The 6,616-nt window shown below is 37.8% G+C and overlaps 1 long non-coding RNA gene across 1 annotated transcript; it reads right to left on the bottom strand.

Moving 5' to 3' along the window:
* Positions 1-958: 958 nt before the first annotated feature.
* Positions 959-5,418, bottom strand: LOC131820312 (uncharacterized). Its single transcript, XR_009349576.1, has 3 exons — positions 5,352-5,418; positions 4,290-4,418; positions 959-1,152 (listed from the first exon to the last, which is right to left on the bottom strand). It is a non-coding gene; the product is annotated as an uncharacterized LOC131820312 (long non-coding RNA).
* Positions 5,419-6,616: the final 1,198 nt, after the last annotated feature.

Below are 6,616 nucleotides of genomic sequence, written 5' to 3' on the forward strand. Positions count from 1 at the left end.
AAAAAAATTGTGTTATGTTAGTCACCATACACTTTTACTACGTTAAAATGCATAGATTTTATGCCACGTTGATCAGCCTGGGGTGGTGTAGGCAAAGGAATTCCCAGGATTTTAAGCCCACATAGTGTGTGTCTGGGCACTTAGGCATAGTGGGTGAACTAACTGATGGGAACTATCAGAAGGGTCATCATTGCAATAGATGCGACACCATTTTCAGTCCATTATAGCCCCTGTTTTGATGCCAGGTTATGTATAATTTGTGCTCCTAATAACTGGTATAAAAGGAAACAGCTGCAGTCATAAACATGAGCAATCATGATTTTGTGACTCCTATATGTAGGTATTTAGCCATTTTATTTTGTTCCTCCTTCAAAATTAATCTTCACAGGTTAATACCTCATTATACTCCTAGATTTTAACATCCACAGTTGGAGAGAGAGAGGTTTTCTTTTCTTCTACCATCCCACTGCCTTATGAAAATTTCATTGCCTCCCCAGCAGATTCTCCTGATCCATGAGAACAATTTAAACAAGTAAACCAGCAGGCCACCTGGATAGGATGGAAAATTCCCAAAATTCTCGCCAGAGAAAGCCCGAGGGAATGAGACTGTCAGGGCACGTGTTCTTTCTTCCACCAGTAATGCTATTCCCTACCCTTCCAGTTACACCTGGAAAACCTCTAACTGTAATTCAAACCAACACAAATTTTAACACTTCAATTAAAATTTCCCAGGGGCACAATTATGCATTCACGTCTCCGTATTCCTATCCCTTTTGCACATAATATAGTGTCGGATTTATCCTGTGTTTCATACTTACCTTTTCAGTTGTCTTATTTCCCACCAGATCATGGTGTTCAATGGAGAAGGGACTTGGGTTAGCCTTCTTTATACAGTGACAAACATATCATAGGCCTTTGAAAATATCAGACACGTAAACATGGAACATATAGTTGATTCTTTATTATTTCCCCAGAATCCTACACAAAAACAGGCTCCAAAGCACAAAGTAGGTAACACAGATTTTCTTGATTCACTGAAAAAATATCGGTGCTGGGTATTGTCAATTTAAATATGTGTCTCTTATAAAAGTATGATTGCATATTTCCAGGATATCAGAGACCCCAGCACTAGCTTGGTTGTCAGTTTTCCCCCTGTTTTTAGGAAAGAAAAATGAAGGAGTTAAAAGATTGATTCTGGTCCTATCTCTAACATGAAGATAACTTGGACATAAGCACACAGTAAGAGTAAGTGGAATATAAATAGGAAAAGTCGCATCTGTTTCTTCTTACCTCCGGTACTCAAGTTTTATTACAATAGAATCGAATATTATTTTGGCTATGAGATTTTCATATATTAAGACCAGTCTTTACAGGTGGACATCATTTTTAAGATTACAGCAGCATTTAGTAATATTAATGCATTTTACTCAAGGACTAGGTAAAATAAGGGGGAGTTACTACAGAAGGAGTTCATTATAAAAGAACTATGGTTAATCACACTATCCTTTCTGATACTTCTGAAGCATTCTTTTTTTAATAAATACACATTCAGATATGCCAAATAACTGATTGTGTTTTATACAAGTTGTTTTGACTCTAAGGGGATTTGATTGGATTAAAAGATGATTATGCTGGAAAATGTGACTTTTTTCTCTAAGTATCATGAAGACTTACTTAAATTTATTTTTTATTTATTTCGGTATGGAGCAATGGTGATTTTGATATTTAGCTGCATTTACATCCAAACAGGCTGGAATTTAAATGGTTGACCCTTGATAGCGCTTGATGTTCTGAAAATAACAGCTGGCTGTTTTTATTTCAAATAAAATTTCAAAATTTTATTTCCTATTCCAGTTGACTTCTCTTTATTTTTAGGAAAGAAAAGGTTATTAGCAGCAGGTGTCTAAAACATTTCACCCTCTTTGTGAACACCAGAAGCAGACTTGGCCCTAAGCAGAACCTCTTACAACCATGAACTGTTCAATCGGGGTCTCTCAGGGGTTGCTATGTACCAATTACTCATCTAGAAATGCTTTTAGCAGGATACTCTTGGTCTGTCTACAAAAGATTGTTTATTATCAATAAACCTGCAATTCGTGGGCAGGTGCTGCATTGACAAATGAACATTGGAACCAGAAAGAGCTACATGATACAGAAGATAAATAAGCTAAGAGGGCCCTAAACTCCATGGCAGCTTTTTGCTAACCTATCCCCCACACTGTTCCCTACCAGAAATCAAAACCCATCCTGGAGGAAACAGGAAGCTCTATCTGACAGGTTTGGGAATCCCTGGATGCTGATATTACACGTTATTGATCTTGTATATTTTTTATTTACTAATCATCAATAGCAGTCTTTGCCAGGTAAGATAAATACTTCATGTGAATCTGAGAACTTAGGCCTTAATGTTCACTCACATTAAAAATCATCGAAGGGGCACCTGGGTGGTTCAGTGGGTTGAGCCTCCGCCTTCAGTTCAGGTCATAATCCCGGGTCCTGGGATCGAGCCCCACATTTGGGGGGTGTGTGTCTGCTCAGCGGGGAGCCTGCTTCCTCCCCCCCCCCCCCCGCCTCTCTGCCTACTTGTCATCTCTGTCAAATAGATAAATAAAATCTTTCTAAAGAAATCATTGAAAAATTCAACCTTAAATTGTCTTCTCACAATTTAATAATATTGTGAGAAGACCATTTTTGTGACTAAAAACTTACAACTTTAGATTATTCTCTTTTCTGGTGTTTGGACCCAGAAGTTGGGGAGCTGGCTCTCTGCTCTTAATTTGATTCTCCTCTTATGTTAGTAAGCATGTAGGACATTCCACTGGAACAAATACTCTACATTTATTAGTAAAGATATCTGCTCATTCTGGGACTTGTCTGACAACAGTAATGATCTCATTAGTTATTTTAATAGTTTAAATAGTGCCTTGGAGAGTAAGAAGATCTGCCATTAAGGGAAGAAAAAGCACAGCTGAGTTGCCTCATTAATGAATTGAGCCACTCATTAGCTAATCTTTTCCCAAGTCTCTAATGATGTCCTGGTTAATGGCCACTGGAAATACAGAAGTACTTTAATAGAGGGTTCTCAATCTATGCAGCTGTGACATGGATTACTTTATACATAATAATAATAACAATAAGAGCCTCCAAGTTTTATAGAGTGCTTACTATATGCCAGGCATACATGAGGTTAGAGGATACCTGAGAAGACAATTTGTCTACCCAGTAACTCCAGGTATATACAACTTTATTAAATTGGTTCAATTGGTTCAATTGACCTAATTGATCAATGGTTCAGAATTGCACAGATGGTAAATTACAGGTGAATCTTGAAGGTTCATGACTTATAAGAAAATGTATTTTGCATCTTGACATTGTGGAGAAGAAAATTCCTTTCTCCTGAGCAGCATAAATCTATGTCCTGTCATAGTAGAGGAGTAGGTTTTGTTGTATTTTCTCTCCTATATCGTCCTACTTGTATTTAAAGGCAGTTAAAAAAAAAAAAAAAAGGAACAATGAATATTTATCTGCTGAATGGAGGACACAGTACTTGGGTGATATGGAAGAAAGAGAGAATGTTCCTGAGTCTTTTGAAGTTAAAGTCTCTGATGTCTTGGCAGTTGATTCAGGACACCTAGGTTCTCAAAAAATCCTGAGCAGGACAGCATGTCAGAGAACTGAACCCCTAGTAGTATCTGGTACATACTCGTATTTATACCCAAGAGCATAGGTGTGGGGATTCAGAAAACCTGTACCCACATTCCACCTCTGCTTTTACTAACTGTAGGACTTTGCCCAAGTGATTAAATCTTCCAAGATGTTCCTTTCCTCATCTCTCCAAATAGAGATAATGCACCAGTAATGATTTAATAATGTAGATATTAACCAATACATAGTAGCAGGTGTTACTTTTATGTTTATTGTTAATAACAGAAGTATCACTTGGGACAGTTGATCCTCATGATATTATGCCTTAATTTTCACTGCCCAAGATTTCAGTACTTCTCCTGTCAACCTTGACTTGAACCCTGCTCCAAATCTGTTTATGCCTTAAACTTCCCACCCAGTGGCTAGACCCTGCTTGCTTTATGTTCTCCTCACCAGTAACATTACCTTCTCCATCCTCCCTGGCTCCAGTCCGCGTGTTGTACTTCTTTCATAGTCAAAATGCTGCTGCTGCCCACTTGTTTTGAGTATGAGCCAACACAGTAACTTTCTTTTCAATCCCTGCCCCACTTCACAGCTGGACACCCTTAGATCTCAGAAATAGCTTCAACTGCTGCTAAGCCTACCTTCTGTACCGTGAATCATTCAGCTGTACTGTTAAGGGTAGCCATTGTATTAAGCTGTGTTTTCCAGGCTCCTTCCCCAGCTTCTGCTTCTGTCGCTTCCCAGTTGCCTTAGGTGCCAGCATGCCTCACCTGTGAACATTCTAGGGATTAGGACATACACAGAAAAAGGAACTCACGGCAACCTCAGCATACAATTTACTTGTCAACATAATCTTAACTTCTACTTTCTACTCCTAAAATACTCGGGCAACTGACATAAAACTTACTATTTTACTATTTCTGTATCAGCACAGTCCTATTAATAATTAACACCTGTGTTTTATCTTACTTTATATTGGCATGCTGATGTGGAGACCAGGAATGTGACTAAATGGGAGATAGAAGTGTGTCTCAGAATCCTTATCCAAGTTTATGAGTCTATATGAAAAGTACAGAATTATATTTTAGTATTACTAAAACAATAAAAATCATTAATAACATTCAGTATTGTTTCAGCAGGAGTTCTAGATATGTTTCTGAGATAAAGCAGAAATCCTAATCCATTCCCTACAACCCACTCATCCCCCAGATTCTTCATGCTTCTCAACAGGTTCTATTTTGATTCTGGTTAGCAAGCTTACACATTTGGAGGTATTCATATATTATTTTAGCAGAAGATACAAATAAACAGCAGTTTTGAAGATTGCATTGCATTGTTTTGAAGCTAGCCAAACATGATTGCTCATATAAACATCTTTTTGGTTTTCTATTTTTTACAAAATTTTTTATTATTAAAAAGGCTATATTTAGAGCAGTTTTAGGTTCATAGAAAAATAGAAGGGAAGGTACTGAGATTTTCTATATACTGATTGCCCTTATACATGAATAACCTTCCCTATCATCAACAAGTACCCCCACCAGAGTGGTACTTATGTGACAACTGATAAGCCTACACTGATGAATCAGAATCATCCCTGGTTTATATTATATTATATCTCTTGGTGATGTATATTCTGTGGGTTTAGACAAATGGATAATGATGTGGATCTATCATTATAATAACATACAGAGTATATTCACTACCTGAAAATCTTCTTTGCTCTGCCTATTAATCCCTCTTACCACCTTCAACCCCTGGCAACCATGGAACTTTTTCTGATTACATAATTTTGCCTTTTTCAGAACATTCCATCATTGGAATCTTACAGTCTTCAGTTCCCTCCCCGCCCCCCAGATTGGCTTCCTTCCCTTAGTAATAGGCCTTTAAGATTCCTCCATGTCTTTTCATGGCTTGATAGCTCATTTTCTTTTCAGTGCTGAATAATGTTCCATTGTCTGAATGTACCACAGTTTACTTACCCATTGGCCTCTTGGTTGCACAAGAGTTTTTATACAAGGTATTTAGTGCTAGACAAGTGATGTTCAGTAATCAAAGCAGTCATACTGTCACTATTCAGTATTCTTTTAATAAGGTTTAGATCTACTCTAATAATGTCAGTATGTTGTATCAGGATTGGTTGTCCTCTGTGGCAACACTCAAATTTCAGCACAAGAAAGATTTCTTTCTCATGCATACAAAGTCCAGTGGGAATGTTCCTGGACAGCAGCACTCTTGCATGCCTCTCCTCCAAGCAGTAACTCAGGAATACAGGCCCTCTCCATTTTGTATGCCTCCTTCTCCATGCATGGCTTCAGGTTTGCCGTGTGAAGGGAAAAGGGGAGCATGAAATCTGCCACAGGGATGTTCATGGCCAAGTCAGGAATTACCAGATAATTTCCACCTTCATTGCATTGACGAGAAACTGGGTACATGGCTCCCATACATCTGCAAGGAAGACCAGGAAATGTAAACTTTCAGGATCCCCAGGAGGGTAATTAAATGGGTTCATAAACATAGCCTTGTCTTTGCTATACCCTTCACAGTTAAATTATATCTATAATATAAATAAATTATATATATTTAGTTTTTGGTATCCATATGACTATGTCTTTAACTGTTTTAGATAAGGAATAGAACCAAGATCTATGTAATTCTCAGTGTAGAGTGCCTAGTACATATACAGGTAGATAGTTGAATAGGTACTCTATATACTGATGTTCAGAATGAAAGCAGTAAATACATTTAGGTGAATTTCAGTAAATACAGTTGATTGCGAAGGGCGGAAGGACTGCAAACTGGTCCAATTTCTCAGTCATTGTTAATCATAAATTGGGGAACCACAGAAAGAAGCAGCACAGAAGAGAATTAGGCAGTGCTTTATTATAGATATCCTGCCAGAATATAGTCTGGCTCCTGTGCTTCCCAAATGTCCTGCATAAAACCATTAATACTTAACAGGCCTCCATGA

This window comes from Mustela lutreola, chromosome 18, assembly GCF_030435805.1.
Source record: "Mustela lutreola isolate mMusLut2 chromosome 18, mMusLut2.pri, whole genome shotgun sequence".
In the NCBI taxonomy this organism is placed as follows: Eukaryota; Metazoa; Chordata; class Mammalia; order Carnivora; family Mustelidae; genus Mustela; species Mustela lutreola.